This window comes from Meleagris gallopavo, chromosome 5 (genome assembly GCF_000146605.3).
Source record: "Meleagris gallopavo isolate NT-WF06-2002-E0010 breed Aviagen turkey brand Nicholas breeding stock chromosome 5, Turkey_5.1, whole genome shotgun sequence".
In the NCBI taxonomy this organism is placed as follows: Eukaryota; Metazoa; Chordata; class Aves; order Galliformes; family Phasianidae; genus Meleagris; species Meleagris gallopavo.
The window spans coordinates 57,384,304-57,403,666 of record NC_015015.2 but is presented as its reverse complement, the minus strand read 5'-3'; the positions used below and the strand labels follow the sequence as shown (position 1 = coordinate 57,403,666).

The 19,363-nt window shown below is 53.9% G+C and overlaps 1 protein-coding gene across 1 annotated transcript in view; it reads right to left on the bottom strand.

Annotated features, from left to right (window-relative positions):
* Nucleotides 1-12,014, bottom strand: part of FRMD6 (FERM domain containing 6) — a 25,653-nt gene extending 13,639 nt beyond the window's left edge. The window contains exons 1-2 of the mRNA XM_019616149.2: nt 11,843-12,014; nt 11,549-11,621 (exon numbers count right to left, since the gene is read on the bottom strand). The gene's annotated coding sequence lies outside the window, so the exon portion shown is untranslated. The remainder of the gene's footprint in view (nt 1-11,548; nt 11,622-11,842) is intronic.
* Nucleotides 12,015-19,363: the final 7,349 nt, after the last annotated feature.

The following is a 19,363-nucleotide window of genomic DNA, read 5'->3' as shown; positions in this document are numbered from 1 at the left end:
GGGCTGCGGGGGAGGGAGTGCAGCCTCGGGGTCCTGGGGTGAAGCTGAGCGTCGCTGCAGAGGCAAGCACGCAGCCCCAGCTCCCGGCGCTGTTTTTCGCAGCCCGTCCCGTGCCATCATCTTGGGAAGGGATGCCCCGTGCCCGGGTTGTGTCCCCGTCGCACCGCCCTGCCTCTCCAGCACCCGTCTCAAACGCTCAGACCCCCTGCTCTGCCACCGTGCCACCGAGGGAGGTCCCAAAGATCCCCACGCAGCCTTTGAGTGGGATTTCCGTGCGGTCCAAACCAACCGCTGGGCTTCCGAGCACGCGATGTCTGGGACTCATAGAATCATGGAATGGATTATATTGGATGGGACCTTAAGGACCATCTCGTTCGACCCCCTGCTGCCGGCTGGTCGCTACCCATCAGATCAGGTTGCACAGTATCCTATCCAAGCTGGCTTTGGGCACCTCTTTGGACAGAGAGCTCTAACATACCAACCGTGCCACCAACACCCTGAGTGAGTGCTCAGGAACCATCAGGACTGCAGCCTGATCCTGTGGCAGCTGCCACTGATGCCCCAGCAGCTGCACCATGGATGCCCTGTGCACACAAAGGACACAACGTGCACCTGTGTGCTGCTCTCCATAGGTGACCCGGGACCAGAATAGCAGCAACAGCCCCATAAATTAGCAGCAAAGCATCTCCACCGCACTCCTTCCTCCGAGGTGCCATATGGCGAGGTTGTTTTGGGAGGAGTTATTTATTCCTCACTTTTAAGCATCTATAGGCATCCTTCGGGCTGACCTGCGAGGCCGCCTCTGCCCCCGCAATCTCTGCATGGCTGTGGGAGAGAACAGCCGCTCGTTCCCGGACCTAAATAAAGAGCAGCTCTGTTGCAAACACCCCGACTCTCCTTCCTGAAATCTGTTTTCAGCCCAACGGATCGAGCTGGGTAATTACATGACGCGAGTGCACCGTGCTGGTAGCATGGAAAAATCCAGCCTGGCTTTTGGTGAGGGCTCGACATCCTTGGGTTCAACAAGGATGAGTGTAGGGTCGTACAGCTGGGGAGGAATAACCTCTTGCACCGGTACAGGTTGGGGCTGAGCTGCTGGAGAGGAGCTCTGCAGAGAGGGACGTGGGGGTCCTGGTTGGCCAACTGTTGACCAACAGCTGACAAATGGCTGACCAATGGTCGACCAATGGTTGACCTACGGTTGACTTATGGTTGACCAACTGTTGACCAACGGTTGACCAACAGCTGACCAATGGTTGGCCCTGAGGCAGCAGTGTGCCCTGGAGGCCAAGAAGGCAGTGGTGTCCTGGGATGCATGGAGTACAGCCAGCAGAGTGAGAAAGGTGCTCCTCCTGCTCTGCTCTGCCCTGGGGAGGCCACATCTGGAGCACCGGGGGCAGTTCTGGGCTCCTCAGTTCAAGACAGACGGCGGCTCAGTGACGTGCGCAGGTTCCATCCTGCTAAAGGCAGCCTCTTCCCCACTGTCACCCCTTGGGAACAAGGTGCCCCGCTGCAGAGGCTCTGGCACAGCCAAATAAAGCAGCAGAAAGAAGTTTCGCATGCCAACAAGGCGATCCATAAACACAAATCTGGACGCTGCGCTCTGGACCCCGTGACAAATGCAGACAATTTCAGGCCAGGGCCACGAGCACCTCCCTTCTGCAGGGAGAGCTCGGAAAGATGGACGTGGGCCAGCGTCCGGCCGGCCAGCCTTCCTCATGGAAGGAAAGCCCCAAGGACGCAGGCGACAATTCTCTTTCACAATTCTGTGGTTAAGTTTGCCAAAAATCCCAAGGAAGCGGAAACGCAGATGGAAAATGTCAGAAGTGGAGGCTTTTTCTTTCTGTTTATTTTTTTCTTCTTCTTGTTTTTTTTTTTTAAATCTGGCTACATGCATTGTGAGGTGTGTCCCGGGGAAAGAAAAAAAGATCTGTGGTTATGAGTGAAAACGTCAGGCTCATAAAGCAGGCAGCATTTTTCACAGTGGATGTGTTTACACGGAGAGGATGGGAGACAGCAGCTGCTCGCCACGACCCTGCATTATCTCCACTCGAGTCTCTGTGCACAGCGTTTCAATATCAGCATTGTTACTGGCAGAGCTGGCAGCACAGACGTGAGAGCTCTCTTATCACACGCATATTTTCCCTATGATTTTGCTGATGGGACCAAAATGACAAACAAAGCAACAGAGTAACGAGTCGATTCATCCCCCCCTCAGCCCCCAGCTCTGTGCAGAGCTCGTTCCCCACTGCGCTGCCCCACGGTGCTGCTCAGCACGATGCTGGCTGCTGCGTGTCCCACCCTGCAGTCCCACGTGGGTCATCCTTGCCGTGTCCCTGCAAGAAAGTGCACCAGGAAGGATCTAAATGCCTTCAGTGTGGCTCCGAGAGGTTTGCTCAGACCTCTTCCGTGAGCTGGCCATGAGTTCTGCCATTTGTGCCATTCGTTTTCATAAATGCTGATGAAATGCAGCCACAGAGGGGATTCCAAACCCCTCGGGTGCATATTTACTTGTATATGAGCCTTATCCTGAGACACACACGTGGCCTGGGGTGCGCATAGGGACAGGGCTGTCACCTCCATGCAGGGATGTGTGGCACAGCCACGGCTCCAGCTGAGAGCAGGGCTCAGGAATCCCCCACAGACAGCACGCAGACAGAGGTGGGAGGCTGTGGGACGGTTTCTCAGCCCATAAAGGGAAGAAAATAAATAATGAAGCCCTGCTCATCCCTGTGCAGAACCACAGCAGCCGTGCGCTGCCATGAACTCCGGTGTGGGGCTGGGCTTCACCGTGTCTTTGCATTTCATGGGGGTTCCCGAGGAAATTCAACCTGTCTCAGTTCTTTGGTAGGTGGTGAGTGAGCCTAGCACCATCCATCCCAGCACATCCCAGTGCAACTCTGTGCACCTCAACATCCAGTGCATCCCAGAGTGCATCCATGGAGAGCCTGCTGTTGCCTCAGCTCTTTGATAGTGCGTCCCAGTGCAACCCAGTATATCCTGTTGCACCCCAGTGCATCTCAGTGCATCTCAATGGATCCCAGTGCATTCCAGAGAGAGCCAGTCCCCACCAGGCAGGAACCAGCCCTGGATGACACCCAGTCCCAAGCTTCGTGGAGTGATGCTGGGCACATTCTGGAGACACAGGGCTGGCATGGGGTTGGCAATGCAGTCCTCAAGGCCATCTCCCTCAGCCATGCCAGGAGTGGAGCACAAGGGCTGGCCCTGCTGGGTGCTGGGATGGGATGGCTGCTGGTGGCACACAGCCACAGCACTGGGGCAGGAATGCCAGCAACTCAGAGTCACCCACAGCCCTACTGTGCTCAGTGGGGTTCTTGGGGGGGTTGGGGGACAGACCCCCACACCTCCCATTCTGTTCAACCTGATATTGCTTCTCCTGGGAAGTCAACACAGATGAGCAGTGAAATAAAGCTGTTGTGTACGGGGTTGGAAAAGGAAAATCCACCAAGTGTTGGTAAAGCCTTCAGGCCGGGGCCAAGCTGGGATTTTGGGGGGTTTTTTGGAGCTCTGGACTTATCTGTTGTTTTGTTGTTATTTTTTTTTTCCCCAGCCTGCTGGAGCTGCTGGGAGCGGTGGAAACGTGTGGTAATGCAGGAAAGGCAGCAGTGCGGGCAGGAAGGAGCACAGAGCAGAAGTATTTTTAGCCCGGCTGTGCGCCTGCTCACAGCTGCAGAGATGGTCCCATCCGGAGCAGGGACACAACTCCCTGAGGGGGATCCAAAATGCAGGGCTGGGAGTGGGGAACCGCACTGGGGCTGCGCTATGGTCATGGTCAGGGATTTAGGATTACGAGACAGCAGAGAATCCACAACACACAGGCTATGAGACCTCCAATCACAGCCCCTGCCCAGCGGGTTTTAATTACGCACTCATATGACAGAGAATTCTCCCTCACTCGCTCACATCTGGAGGGCAAACTGCGGGAACGGGATGGAAAAGTCAGAAAGTGGGGTCAGAGAGCATCCTTGCGCCCGCGCTGCTGGAGGTGCTCCAGTCTGCTCTCTGCTGCTGCTGCCGCACCCCATTTGCACCCATGCGTTTGGCCCCACAGCTCTCAGCACCCGTAGGTTCAGAGCAGTGCTGGAGGACCTCCCCCTCAGCGGCAGCAGGAATACGGACCCATTTGGAGCTGGTCCTCAGAGGGGTCACTGGCATGGCGGTCCCACACCCAGCCAAACTCAACAGAGCTCTGAAAAATTGGACTGAGAGGCGAATCCTGGCTAATGTTTATCCAGCAGGCTCCCACAGGCTGGTTAATGCCATGCAGCTAATTAGCAGTATCCCTACAACCCTGCGTCCTCACCCCCAGCTCTGATCATTCATCTTAGATAAGGCAATACTCGGGTCCCTCCCTTGGCACATGCATGTGTGCACACATCTATAACACAGGACAAGGAGGTGCAGGAGCACAGATGCACGTCTAGGGGATGCAGGAGGAGATGTGAGGGACGCAGGAACCAGCAGATGGTTTCCATCTGGATTCCTTCAGACAGAGGAAATAGCTTCAGTGGATGCCAAAGGGAAGCTCTGGGATGTGCAGCTCTGGATGTGCCCGGACCACCCGGCAGCGGGCAGGGCGGTGCTGTGGGTATCCCATGGGATAGGATCACACCCAGCACTTACCCTACCTCTTCAGGACAGGGTTTCTTTGCTTCCAGACCCACGGGAAACTCCTTCCCCAGGGCCTCTGGTTTGAATCACTGCATTCATCCACATATAACCAAAGGAAGAGAAAATGCCCCGTCTCCTTTCAGCACTTTGCATCACCACAGCCCCCTGGGGTCGTGTCCCTCGTGCCCCATCACACTACCCAGCCATGTTCTCTGCCCACAGCACCATGGAGCAGCTGGGAGGGCTGCGTGGGGGCTGTGCACCCCCATCCTTTACTCCTTCCATTCCCCATTCCTGTCCAAGTGGCCACAGCCATTGCTGCCCCATAAGGACTCTTGGGGGCTTCTTTGTGACTTGGTGCTGTGATCTGGCATTGCTCTCACACACTCAGACCATCACCATACTCTTAAACCTCGGGCAGGTTTTGGGAGACTGCACACAGTTGGATTCCCATCACAGAGGACTCCTTCCATGCACTCTGTTCCAGGTCCTCACCCCAAAATTAGCATGGGTTACACCGTGTTGGGTACCACCAGGATGGCTACCATTGGACTGGTACCATTGGGATGGGTACTACAAGGATGGATACTGGGAAGGGTACAAATGCAGCCCCAAACCCCTCTGGGCAGCACTGCCTGTTTTCCATCACCTCCAATGAAATACAATCAGTTGCTGGAAGTTATTTAGCTCTCCAGGGATATCAGCTGTTGCTGCTGCAGAAGTGCACAGCAGGGATCCTATTAGGAGCTCACAGAATCAAGCTGGAGAAACAATGCTCAAAATGCTTTTTTTTTTCCCCAAGTAGAAGCCCCTATTTTTCAGGTATAATCAGGTCAGTTTCCAAGGAGGAAAAGGCCTTTTGCATTTCTCCATCACGGAGCTCAGCAGACACTCCTACCTGCAGAGCAGGATCGGAGGCTTCAGTCACCTACCCCTGTTTATGTTTGTGATCATGTTGGATCCTAAGCTGCTGCATTAAAAATACAATTAAAAATTTGCATCGGGCCTCACACCCAGCCTAAGCCGATACCGCACCTCCTCCTGCCCATGTCCATCAGACACTGCAATTACCAGCACAGCCCTGCAGCAGGGATTGCTCAAAGCTCTCCTGCCAGAGCCTGTGTTTGTGCTGCTCCTTATGATCCAAAATAGGTCACTTGCTGCTGAGAGATGGAGTCACCCGGGGGCACTTCATCTCCATGGGAAAGACTGAGGTCTGCAGGGCACAGCGAGACCAGCAGCCATTCTGGTGGTACCCATCCCAGTATCCATCCTGGAGGTACCCATCCCAGTGGCACCAGCCTGATGGTACCCATCCCAGTATCCATCCTGGAGGTACCCATCCCAATGGCACCAGCCTGATGGCACCCATCCCTGTACCCATCCTTGTAGTACCCATCCCAGTGGCACCAGCCTGATGGTACCCTTCCTGGTGGTACCAACATGGTGTAATCCATGCTAGTATCCATGTCAATGGTACCTATCCCAGTGGAATCAGTCTAATGACACCCATCCTGGTGGTACCCATCCTGTTATCCATTCTGGTGGCATCCATCCCAAAGCTACCATCCCATAGGTACCCACCCTGGAGGTATCCATCCTAGTAGTACCCATCCTGGTGATACCCAGCTTAATGACACCCATCCTGGTGGTATCTATCTCAGCATCCATCCTGGCAGCACCCACCCATTAATAACCCAACGTTACTCAGCACAGTACCCGGTGGTACCCATCCCAGCAGAGCCCATCCCTGCAGTGTGGGAAGCCTCCTGCAGCAATTCCCAGGCCAGCCAGGTGGGGCGAGCATGCAGGAGACATTTAATTACAAGGTGCCTGGTGTTTTTGCAGAGGGCTGGCTGCATCTGCACTACACGAGCTGCATGGTTTTAGTCCTGCTTGACGACTAATTGGCAATTAATATCTTTGCATTACGCAAACAGGTTACAAATGTTCTGCAGATCTGTTCTTTTTTTAATGCCTTTGCATTTGCAGTGACGCTCCGAGAGTTGTAATGTTATTCCTTTTTGCTATAGGCTGGGAAAATGGGTGTTTGAGGATGCAAAAGCACTGCTCCCAGCAGCACCCAGCACAGCTCAGAGCCCAAGGGATGGCAGCACAGCAGCTGATGGAGCACCAGGCGAGGGCTGAGCCAACCCATTAGCTGCAGACACCTCTATTTGCAGTGCATGGAGGAGCTAGGAAGGGCACGAAGAACAGCCTGAATACCCAACAGTGTGATTTGGTTCCTTGTCATGCTCTGTGCACGCTCCCATCTGAAGGAGGGTGAGGACAAACTGCGTGGTGTTGATGGGGAACAAGCAGAGGTACTTTTTCTGCTGCCTTTGCCCAAACGTTTTTGCTCACGAGGAGGAGCAGCACATCAGTGAGCACTTAGCTTCCTGGGGCATGTATGAGCTCCTTACAGAAATATCCGTGCTCCTTTGATACACAGTTTGCATTGAAGGTAATTAAACATTAAACAGCAAAGCCAAAGAAATTTAGATTTTCTTCCACCAGAGATGAGATAGAGACAGACCCAGTTACCTATCAGATGGAGACACGCCATTAGGGAAATAGCACTTGGCTCTGGTTGCTGCTTGGTTTGGTCTGCACAGGACCACGACACCATGGGCAGCACAGAGGCATTTCCCAGCTCCGCTTTTCAGTTGCAGAGCCCCCACCCCAAAATAAAGCTGTCCCCCCATAGGGACGTGGCAAACCTCTGCCCAACTCCTGCAGCCAGCTAGATGGGCGTTTCTCCTTCCCTCTAGTAGCACGATGGGAAAGAATGAAGAGCAGGGCAGAATAGCAGGAAAACGCATGTATTTTCCAAGTGAAATGACACTGCTGATATCACAGGGATAACAATTACCTGTTGGCTCCTGTCTGCTTTTTTATGCCTCAGCTACAAACCCTTGGTGCTGGAAGCATCCTTCCCATCCAGGTGGGAATAATGAGGCACTGATAACCCGCTTATTAGCTGGGCCAAACCAGCAGTGGATGCCCCATCCCTGCAGGCATTCAAGGCCAGGCTGGATGTGGCTCTGGGCAGCCTGGGCTGCTGGTTGGCGACCTGCACACAGCAGGGGGTTGGAACTGGGTGAGCATTGTGCTCCTTTGCAATCCAGGACATTCTAGGATTCTATGATTCTGTGATTAATATTACAAAGCAGCATCTTCCCTTCCCACCCCATCCCCATTCTAATCACCATCACCATTCTCCATTCCAATTCCCCGTCCCCTTACCTATGGGACCCTGTCATGCAGCAGCTGGAGACAAATCGCAGTTTTTCCACCAACCTCATTTTTTCAGCAGGCTTCTAGCTGAACCCCAGGTTCTAGGGAGCATGTGGGTGATGACTACACAGCTAAGCCACCTCCCCAGGGATGAAGGCTCCCAAAAGCAGAGCGTGGCAATGGAGCAAAGCCAGCCCTGGGGACATGATGTTTGCAAAGCCACCGAGCATCCCTCCTCCATCCCCTGCAGCCCTTCTTGCTCTATGTCCCTCTCTGCTCATCACTCGTGGGAATGACCAAACAGCAGCACTGCATCCTTCCTGCAGCACAGGGTTCCCCAACCCCAGCTGCTAAATGAGATGAAAAATGGCAGTTCACTTCCTTGGAATGGCCAAACGTGGGACCTGGGGGAGACAACACTCACCATCACCCTGCTGCCCATAAACAAAGGGAGGGAGGAAGTCCCCAAACTGCCCCAAAATATTACGGGATGGTTTGCAGCCGATGAGCTGGAGGGCCCCCCACAGCTGCGGGCTCCAAACAGAGAGGGAAGGAGGGAAGCACATATTTCCACCCCAAAGCTGGCTGATTGCAGACATAGTGGGAAATTCCCCGTCGGCAGAGCCAGAGCCTCCGTGGTGGGAGGAGGAGGAGGAGACTGCCATCAGCACGAGGATCCCAAACACAAACAGCAGAGCCAGCGAGCACATCTGGAGCCTTGCATTCCATCACAAGGTTAACCAAAAGGAGTTTTTTTCCACCCAAATTGAATGCTGCTTGTCTTATCCCCCAGGAGACGACAGCCCGTTTCCATGGGCACTTTGGGGAGCTGCATTCCCCAGACCATACACAGCAAACGCCCAATGCCTGGTGCACCACTCCACCACCCCATATCAACCCTACAGCAAGACCCAGTGATGCACTGAGCGCACATCTCACCCCAAAACCTCCCCACGTGGGGTCGGGTGCAGCAAACTCAGCGTGTTGCTGCATGCTGGCACAGAAGCAACGCTTCCCCCACCTTGTTCCTTCCCAATAACGGCGTGTGATTGCTTCACCACGGGGATGGAGCAGTGCTGGTGCCCCCCACAGCCATACAGTGCCAAATCCCATGGGCAGCCCCATACTGCCTGGACCCAAGAGGCAGCACAAGACCGTGAGCCCAATGGGCACCACCCAGGAGTGACACGTGCCATGGCCCTGCCTTTTGCAGAAAGTTTGCTGTTGCATTTTGGGATTGTTTTGGGTGTTTTCTTTTTTTTTCCCTTATTCCCAGAGGTTTTGGCAGCGATTTGTTTTCCACTTCTTACATTTGTTCTCCTCCTCTTGTTTCCTTTTTTTAATATCTTAATATTTTCAGCCAACGCGTTGCTGAAATCTTTCGCCTCTTACACAACCCACGCTCCATGCCAACACAGATCATTCATAGAATCCTAGAATGGCCTGGGTTGCAAAGGAGCACAGTGCTCATCCACTTCCAACCCCTGCTGTGTGCAGGTCGCCAACCAGCAGCCCAGGCTGCCCAGAGCCACATCCAGCCTGGCCTTGAATGCCTGCAGGGATGGGGCATCCACAGCCTCCTTGGGCAACCTGTTCCAGTGCCTCACCACCTTCTGGCTGAAAAACTTCCTCCTCATATCCAACTTTAACCTCCCCTGTCACAGTTTAAAACCATTCCCCCTTGTCCATTCATCCATTATTAAATGAAATCGAAGACGTGATTTAAAAAAAAAACAAAAACAACACACGCATAAAAACCAACACAACGGCATCTCAGAGCCTCCATTTGCAGCTCACTAAAGACTCTCCCCAAGGAAAACCCTCTTGCTTGCCAATGCTCTCTCCGCTTCCAGGCCGTGCATCACTGCGGGGTCCCGAGGTGACACCCAGGGCTGGGACACCCGACTGGCTGAGCCGGTCCTCCACGGAGATCTGATGGGGAGGGAGGGGCAGCACGGCAATTACAGCCTCCTCGCCTTAATAACCCTTGCTGCTTCCCCGAGTCCCTATTTACATCGTTTTCGTAAGAGTAGTAATTAACGTCTCTCCACTAAACAACAGCAGACCCTCCTGTTATTAAAAGCAAAGACCCAGAGATGGAAACGAAGCTGATCTTTGTGTTTGGGGAACCTTAAAACCCTCTCTACAAAATGGCCGAGCAGGATTTAGAGCTGAATGCCCACGCTCTGCTAAGGAATGCATGAGATCCATGGGTTGGATGCATCCACGGGGTGGAGAACCTCCTGGAGAACAGCCCCAGCCCTTTCTCACCCCCAGTTTTGGGGATATTTCCACCCCCCTGAGCTGCTCCCAGCAAAAAGCAGCAAATGGGGCTGGGGGCTTAGCGACAGCTCTTCCCTTGCTTTGGAGGAGCTATTAAAAGAAGTTGAGAAAATTAATTATACACCAAGATGAGTAATTAAGCTGATTTCCTCCATGAGGGCACGGAAGGAAATGAGCTGGAGAAGCTGTAATTGTTTAAAAAGCGACATCCCATGGATAAAGCCATGATGGCTGGGGTGCACGAGGGTGGGACACTTTGGGACCGTGGATGGTGGCACTGGAGGTGGCACAGCGAAGGCTGCAAGGTGAGCAGCAGGACTGTTGTTGTTGTCTGAAACCAGGGCAAGGATCCATGCTGAAAACACCAGTCCTCTCTGGGGGAAAGGAAAAAAAGGAGGAGACTCAGGGGCTCTGAGGGTGTCAGCAAGCCATGGGACATGCAGAGCTCATCTCCAACCAAGCCAGAGGAGAAAAGAGTAGCCAAGTAAAGCGATGTGTGTCGGCATGGAACCAGGCTTCATCCCAACCTGTGCAGCTCCAGCAGGTGCAAGCATCACACCGGGCAGGGATTTGCACAGGGTTGGCTCTATGCAAGCCCCACGGTGCTCCCAAACCCAATCCTTAGGCTGGGCACAAGGCAGAAGCTCCTAAAGGAGCACTGGGGTCCCTGGTACTGCGGGCCCAGGTGTTGGGGATGGGAGCGGAACTGATGGAGAACAAGATGGACAGTGCTTGTGGGCCCTACCTTCCCCAGGTACCACTCCAGCTTTTCTTTCCTCCTGTTTTCCCATCGGTGACTCACTGGACACATTTTTTTTTGCCCTTTTTTCTCCTTCTACCTCCAACCCACCCACCCTGGTACTGCTTTGGGAATCCCCATCAGAGACAATGCAAACAAAATCGGATCCAAGCAGACTGATCTCATAATCTCTCCCCCAGAGCTGGGTGGGGGGTCTGGAGATGGCTCCATCCCCACCAGATCCCCACTCTCATCCCTGCACGTCCCCTGTTCCCAGGCACATCAATGGGACACGGGGAACAAAGCCAACGCTTGGCCAACCCAGTCCTCAGCAAAAGACTAAACACAACAACCTTGTGGTCCTGCATGGGAAAGCATTCACAAACACAAGAACTTAATGGTTGTGGAGTTGTAAAATCATAGAATTACGGAATTATAGAATCGTAGAATCACAGATTCGTAGGTTACGGAGTCATAAAATCACAGGATCGTAGAACTGTAGAATTGTGGAGTTATTTAGTTTGGAAAAGACCTCTCAGACCATCAAGTCCAACCACTAAAGGCTCAGCTGCACGCTAAGATGGCACCCCAGGACCAGGTCACCCTGCCACCACCCTTCCCTTCCCTGAAGTTAAAAGCACGCACGGGCTTTCCTACCTGCAGCCGGGAACATCTATGAGTGGGGATCCTTCAGCAGCTTCATGGCGAGCTCAGGGCTATCTCAGCAGGGCTGGAAGACAAAATCACCGTAGGAAGGGCTCAGCGTCCCCGTAGGCATGGCCACTCAGAGCGGGTTCAGCTGGTGGGACGCCGTCCTGCTGCAGGATGGTGGGACTGCACGGGGATGGTGGGACTGCACAGGGCTCTCCGCCTCCTCCTGGGAACCGCGCCGTGCTGGCAGGGACCTGCCCTTTTTTGAGTGGCATCCAACTCCCAAACGCGTGTTCTTACCTGCTCGGAGGAGGATGGGGGAAGGTTGGAGCGCCCTTCCGAGAAGCGCATGGGTCTCAGCGAGGTGTGGATCGCGGCTCCTCCTGTGCTCTGGCCAAGCAGGTGTTATGGCAAAGGGCTGCCACCGAGCTGGGCAGTGCGGAGGGAAGGGGCCGGCGGCGCGAGGGCTGTGCGTGGCCACGGTCTGCGTGGATCGGCCGGTTGGGTCACAGTGGAGCTCTGATCAGCAGGTACATTGATGTCAAGCTGGGACTTGCCTCCTCGGAGAGGAAAGGGAACAGCGGAGATTACTAAGCGATGCAGGAATGCGGTTTGTTTAAGATGAGCAATCAGCGCAGAAGAGTAAAATAATGACAGATGCGCAATCACATTTCCTGAGTCTCAAACCATGAGATAGAGAATTTAAACACCACTTTTCCCAAGATCAAGAAGAGGAGCCGTTTGGCCAAGAACTCATTTGCTTACTGATTTCCCCGGCGTTAAATCCTGTTTCCCGGATCTCTTGACATACTTTGCCGAAGCGCTCCGAGGCCAGGGCTGCTTTGAAGTGAGGGCAAGCAGGGCTAGAAGGTGCTGTGGAAACATGGGAATGCTGGCCGGCCAGGCTGGCTTGGATCAGAGATTCCTGAGCATTGCTTAATTGGTTTATTTAAATGAAAGATGATGAGATAAATTTCACATGGCTTTTCCTCGGAGGAACAGCGAGTGGTGGGAGGCAGAAATCGGGGTCTGGGTTAAAACAGCCCTCTCAGGGTGGGATAGGGGATAGTCCCCAGGAAAAGCCTGGGCATTGTGAAAGGGATCTGCGTAACCTGCTCTTCTCCGTGTACCCCATCCTCCTGCCCCAGTGTTGCAGAAAAGGAAGGGGCCTCCAAAGCCTTGGCGTGGCGTTTGCTATGGAGGAGATGATGGAGCAGCCTGAGGTGCTGGAGAGCCACCAGCAACGTTGGCACAAGTTGGGTGCATTTCCCACATCCAGGCTTGGGGTGGGCACCTTCCACCTCTTCGTGAGCCATGGAGACGTGGCACTGAGGGACACAGACAGAAGTTGTGATGGGTTGGGCTTGGGGATCTCAGAGGCCTTTTTCAATCTGAACGAGTCTATGACTCTCCAACTGGCTTTGGACTTTCCAAATATAGCCTATCTCGGGGAAGTCCCCACCAGCTCCACATACCAAAGCGTGCAAGACGTTCACGGACTTTCCCCCAGACAGCATTTAGAACATTATCCATGCCCTCCTCACTGCTGGCATCTTAGTGCACGAAGCCACCACCTCCCTCCATGGATTTCAACCAGCCCGACCACCCGCCAGTGGCTTCGCTGCTGCTACTCATGCTGCAATTATGCCTTGCTTTCACCCTGAGTGATGCAAAGCCCGGGGCACAGCCTGGATCTGGCCGCATCCTGCAGCCCTGCAGCTCCCATTGGGGCTACCACCTCATCATCGTTTGCTTCATTAAGAGTCACCCTGGGTGGGATTTGGATGTAGACTGAGAGACGAGCTGAATCACACCCTGCGAGCTGGCCCTCGTTGCAAAGGGAGTCTAGACAGCGGGGAGACATCCCCTCCCGGAGATACCTGCACCAGGCTCCCCACATCAAAGGTCCCTCTGCTCCGCACTGAGGCTGTAATTAACCTCCCTGGGGCAGGAGGCTGAGGGTTTCTCCCAGCACCAGCTCATCTCCCACCATGGCTCCATCCTAGGAGGCTCTTGTTGCTGCTGCAGGGGCTCCTCACCTGATGCTGAAGCAAAGCAGGGAGCCCAGACCTGCAGCAACTCCCCTTCTGCTTCCAGCTTTTCAGCTCTCCTGCAAGGAGAACTTGCGGCAGGAATGGAGATGCAGATGTGACATGAGATCCTTGTAACCCATTTTGGTGCCAACTGACCCCAGAATTCAAGGAGAAGGAATAGTGGGAAGGACTGTCCTGGTGGGCAAAGGGAGGCCGAAAGTCCTTGCAAACACTGCAGTCCACCAGCGACTCACATAGAGTACAGCAGGTTGCAATTTTGACTTCAGAGAAAGCCCAGGAAAGCAGCCACCTAATTACCTGGAGGAACCTGCTCCATGTCACTCGTTGCAATGGAGAGTCTCATCCTCAGCCATGCAAAACCCCCAAGGAAACGCAGTGCCTGGCCAGGACCTGGAGCTCTGCAGGTGGGACGTGTTTCCCTTTCAGAGGGGTTTTGTGCAGGTGGGTCATCCCACAGCCAGCTGGTGAGCACAGAAAGAAAAGAAAGCAGCAAGAGGAGGGTAGGGGCAGGTGGGCAGGGGGAGAGGAGCCAGCTGCTGGTCCCACCTGCCTGCAAGGTGTGTAACGTGGTCTTCATGAAAGCAGGGATGGCAATCCTCAGCTTGCCGCTGAAAACTGAGCTCTATAGAACACAAATAAAGCTGACGTTAAAGGATTAAGGATGGGAGAGGAGAATCCAGCAAGCTGCTGCCCAGCCAGCAGCCCCAGAGGAGCAGGGTGGTGCTGCTGGGGGTTTGTGGGACTTGGCACCGTGGAAAGGTCAGAAATCTTTCCATCCTCTATCTGGGAATTGCTGCAAAGCCACTGCTGGCAAATCACAGAGTTGTTCTGGTTGGAAAAGGCCTCCAAGATCACCAAATCCAACCGGAGCTGGGGACAGCAGCACAACTCCCTGGGATGACGTATGTCACTCCGGAGCTCACCCTGTGCTCAGCCACGGGGCTGAGGGGTCGGGATGATCCCCAGTGCAGTGGGCACAGAGCTGCTCCCCTTCCTCCCACGGCTCCTGCAGGCTGCTCCTCGCATAGCAGCACCGGTTTGAAGCAGAGGCAACAGGAGTTACCCAACCTCAGTACTCTGAGCAGCTCCAGGGCAATGGGAAAGTGCAGGAACTCGTCAGAGCTGCAGTTGATCTGCAAATATTTATTTGCTTATTAGATGGCATTTGGCTAACAGATCCTGAGACGTTCCAGAGTGGGAGCTGATAAACCTTCCCTGGAGCTCCACCAGCGCCTTGCCCAATGGCCAGCTTGCCAGCATCCCTAATTAAACCCGTTTTGCCTTCTTAATGGAGCCCTGGGAGTCAGCCAGCGGGGCAGGAGGCGTTCCCTGTGAGGAGGGACGGCGGCATGCAGAGGGCTGGCAGCCCCTCGGAGCCCGGTGAGCACACCGTGTGGGTGCTCTCCATCCCCCCGTGCACAGCGTGGGGCTGGGAGGGGCCCCAAAGCGAGCAGGGCACACGGAGATCTTTGTGCACAAGATTTCTGGAGCATCCCGTGGTCCCCTCCTTCCCATCTCAATGTATTCCTACCTGAAGTCCCGACACCCTTTCCACCCTTGGCATTGCCTCTCCTTGCTGCCTGCCCCATCCCACCAGCACAGCCCCAGCAGTCCCCATGCTCCCATCCAGCGGGGCCGGTGCCAGATATGAACTCAGGGGATGACTCAGCCGACAGTTCGGATGGAGCAGGGACAGCCTCACGCTTCCCTTCCAAGTCTCTAGCTCAGTCCAGCCCAGCACAGGCTGTTCTGGAGCATCCAAAAAGGTTAGTTAACTTGAAATATGGCTTTTCAAAGGGTTTATTACATTGCCCCTCCTTCAGACCGCACGGTGTGGCATGTGCATGCCATGGGGATGGGGGATTTGGATCATAGAATCATAGAATGGCTGGGTTGGAAGGGATCAAAGTTCCACTCCTGTTGAGGGCTGGCTGCCCCCCACCAGTTCCAGCCTCCCAGGGCCCCGGAATGGCCTCAGGAACCTGCGGGGATGGGGAACCCACTCCTCCACCCACAGCTTTGGGATGTTGGAGGGTCCCACAGGGCACAGGACTGGGCCACTGGTTCTGGTGGCCCTGCCATGCCCAAGGCACTGCCAGGCGGCAGCGTGCCCGTGCACAAAGGAGACATCACCACCACGAATGGACGGAGCGTGGTGGGAACGCGCAGCGTGATGGAGCAGAGCAGTGCTGGGGAGGGTGGGCAGAGTTTGGTGCTGAAATGCTTCATTTGGGTGTTTTTCATTTCGTTTGGGTGTTCTCCTGCACAGAGCTCACTGCTTGCAAACAAACAGTGCTTTCTGCTCGGCAGCCAGCCTCCGTGGGAAGGCAGATCGTGCACAAAGGGAGAGCTCGCCCGACGCCAGCGGCATCAGCTCTGTGCTGGTCCCAAGAGCAGCTCTGGGCGGGCCCAGACAAGGCTTTTCTCAGTGTTTTGTTAAAAAATGCGAAATAAAAAGCCCACAGAAATGTTTTTGGAACTCTACAGCTTGTGCCAGCAGCTTCCCAGCTTCTTGGGATGGCCTCTACCCCAAGAGCATCCACGCTGCTGTGGTGTTTCATACGCACAAAGCCCTGGACATTTGGTCTGCTCCTATGCACAGCTCCTGGACATGAGCATCCTTCTGCAGGCCAAATGTTGGCCATGCATGGCCGAGGGACCCAAGGGCTCTGAATTACATTTTGGGTGCTGCTGGTGGACCTCCCCAGCAGGACCTTCTCCAAAAGGAGGAGATGCTTTCTAGAAGATGCTTCACGCCTCTGGGCAGCCTGGTCTGGTGGTTGGTGATCCTGCACATAGCAGGGGGTTGAAACTGTGTATTGTGAGTATTGTGGTCCTTTTCAACACAGGCCATTCTATGGTTTTGACCCATGGGGTGAAATAGTTTGACAGCCTGCAGGCTGAACATGTCTCCAAGAGTTTGGGGTTAGCCAAAAAGTCCTATTTCAGTATGTTCTAAAGAAAAAGCTGCCAACTATTTCACTCCAACGCTTAGCTGAATTAATTTTAATATACGCATGAGAGGAGTTAGAAAAAGATGAAACCTGCATCCAAATTTTCTGTCCTTTTTCTCCCATGCCCAAATACAGCAGATCTAAGCCACTCATGGGATTTTCTTCCTGCACCCAGGCTGGCAGATTGCTGAGAAGTGTGTGGGCAAGGGAGGCCAGAATGGGGAAAACCAATGGGTGCTGTGTGCTGCTGCAGGAGCAACACATTGGCTCACCCAGAGGCTTTTGTTTTGGGGTTCAGTGGCTGCTTTGGGGGTTGAGCTGGAGCACCCACCATCTTGGATGCTTCAGTAAGCATCTCTCATTTTAAGCACCTCTCACTTCCAAGCGCTTCCCAGAGCCCCAAAAGTGGCACGTGCAGAACCACTGTGGAAATCTGCCCATAGATCCGCAGCACGTGGGGATGCACATGGGGGATGCCCAGGAGCTCTGAGCACTGCAGGTCTGTGTGCTATTGCACACAAAGCTCTCCCCTTTGTCACAACAGCTTTCTCAACTATGTTTTGGGGAACTTGTACCCAACCCAAATTCTGATCCCCATGGCAGTAGCTCCACTGAGACAGCAAACCTCCTCCACCACGATGGCATGGATCCAGCCCTTGGATCTCTTGGATGCACACGGACAGCACGGACAGAACGAGTGGTCACGGCCTTTAATTTCACCAGAGAAGGTTCAGGTTGGATATCAGAATCATCTATGGCCAAACAGCAGCCTGTAGGAGCTGTCAGGCACGGTGTAGGGCAAAAACCTCCCATCGCAGCCGTGCTGAAGCAGAGGCTGTGCGTTATTCCCTAATTATGTCCCAGTGCATCACTCATCATGAACTCACCGACAGCCCAATCCACGTGGGCAGATTGCAGGAGGCAGGTTTTGCCCACAAACAGTTGTGCTCTGGGCCTCCTCCTGGCTGCAGAGCTCCAAGGAGGGCGGACTCCTTCCTGTTTTCGGGACTCGCAATGACTTCATCGTGTTTTCTCAGCACAGATCAGAGGTTTAATGGAGAAATGTGTTGTGTTAATCCATCCAGTGGGTTTGTGGGGAACGGGGAAGAACAGCGGTGTGGGAAAAAGAAGGTGGAAGAAGAAAGAACAACACGAGAAACAAACAAAGCAAAGAAGTCCTTCTACTATTCCTACTACAGGATGCGCAGCCTGGATTTGGGCTGGAAGTGCAGGATTTGAAGAATGTGCTATACTCAGCCCCAAAAGGAGGCACTTTACTGCTCCCTCTTAATTAGGATGCTGCTGCAAGAGGAGCAAGGACGCGTCCCTCGCCCCAGCCATCTCCGTGCCATCTATCTCCCAACAGCTCGTTTTAATTATGCAATTAGAGTGTGTACAAAGCTTTCCGCGAGCATTAGTGGGTAATTAAAACAGATGGTGAGCTTAATGGGACTGACTCCTCTTTCTTTTCGTAATTAATGTGTTAACAGTTTAGGGGCCAGCCTGCGGAGATGTTCTGTTATGCGGGGTTGGACACACGGCCGTGGAGGTGGTGGTGGCTGTGACCAGTAGGACAAGGGGGAATGGCTTTAAACTATAAAAGGAGAGATTTGGGTTAGATGTGAGGGGGAAATTCTTTACCCAGAAGGAAGTGAGGCCTTGCAGTGCCCAGAGCTGTGGGTGCTACAACCCTGGAGGTGCCCGAGGCCACAGTAGGGGTTGGAACTGGATGATCTTTGAGGTCCCTTCCAACCCAAATCATTCAATTATTCGGCTTTCCCAGCCCTCATCATGCTGATAAATGCAGATGGCAGCAAAAAGGACACCAGCAAAGAGAACGTGTCTCATCCCATTACACTGAGACCAAATGAGTCCATTTCTCTTGAGCCCCTCTCTCCGGCCACGGATCCAGCCCCTCCATTGCGCAAGGAGTTCGTTGCTACAACAGAAAATGCAAAAAAACATGGAAACTTCTCGCCTTGGCCAAACCCAAACTCAACTGTATACACAGCATAAAATTTAGTTGCTTTAAACTTGCATTTTTTGGCTCAGCTCTCCCAGCCACATCCTGAGCCCAAATGGATTGAATTACCGAGTGCAAAATAAATTCCATCTGAGTGGGCTGCGGCTGTTTTCTGCCCAAACAAAGGCCGAGGTGTTTGCTTTGCCTCTTTTTTTTTTTTCCTCTTTATCTTCTGAAAGAAAATGAGATGAGTTCATCTTCCTGGAGGAGGAGAGGCCAGGTGCAGCTGTCCTATTGCCCCCAAGTGCTGCTGCTTCCTTGTGACCCACTGTTGTGGCAGTGGGACGTGGGTTTGGTTCATTGCATCCATCTGCATGTTGGCAGGGTCAGCACCTCCCAGCTGTCATCAGCCTCTTGGATGGGTTTCATCATTGGCTCCATCCACCCCCTACCGATTCCACTTCCATATGGGAAAAATGTCACGAAACTCTGGCACAGGGACCGGAGAGGTTGTGGAATCTCCTCCTCGGAGATCATCAGAAGTAACCCGGACACGGGGTTGGGACACAGCTCTGGGTGTCCCTGCTGGGGCAGGGCTGAGCCAAAGGGACCCAGAGGACCCTGCCAACCTCAACCATCCTGTGACTCGGTGAAATGGTAGCATGGCTTTAGTGATTTGCTTCTGCTGTAAGCAGGCAGGGCCAAAGAGGACACCGTCAAGGGAAAAAGCACATAGGGTTCACAGAATCACAGAGTGCTTAGGTTGGAAGGGACCTCAATGACCATCCAGCTCCAACCCCTGCCGTGGGCTGGGTGCCCCCAGCTCTGCTGCCCAGGGCCCATCCACAAC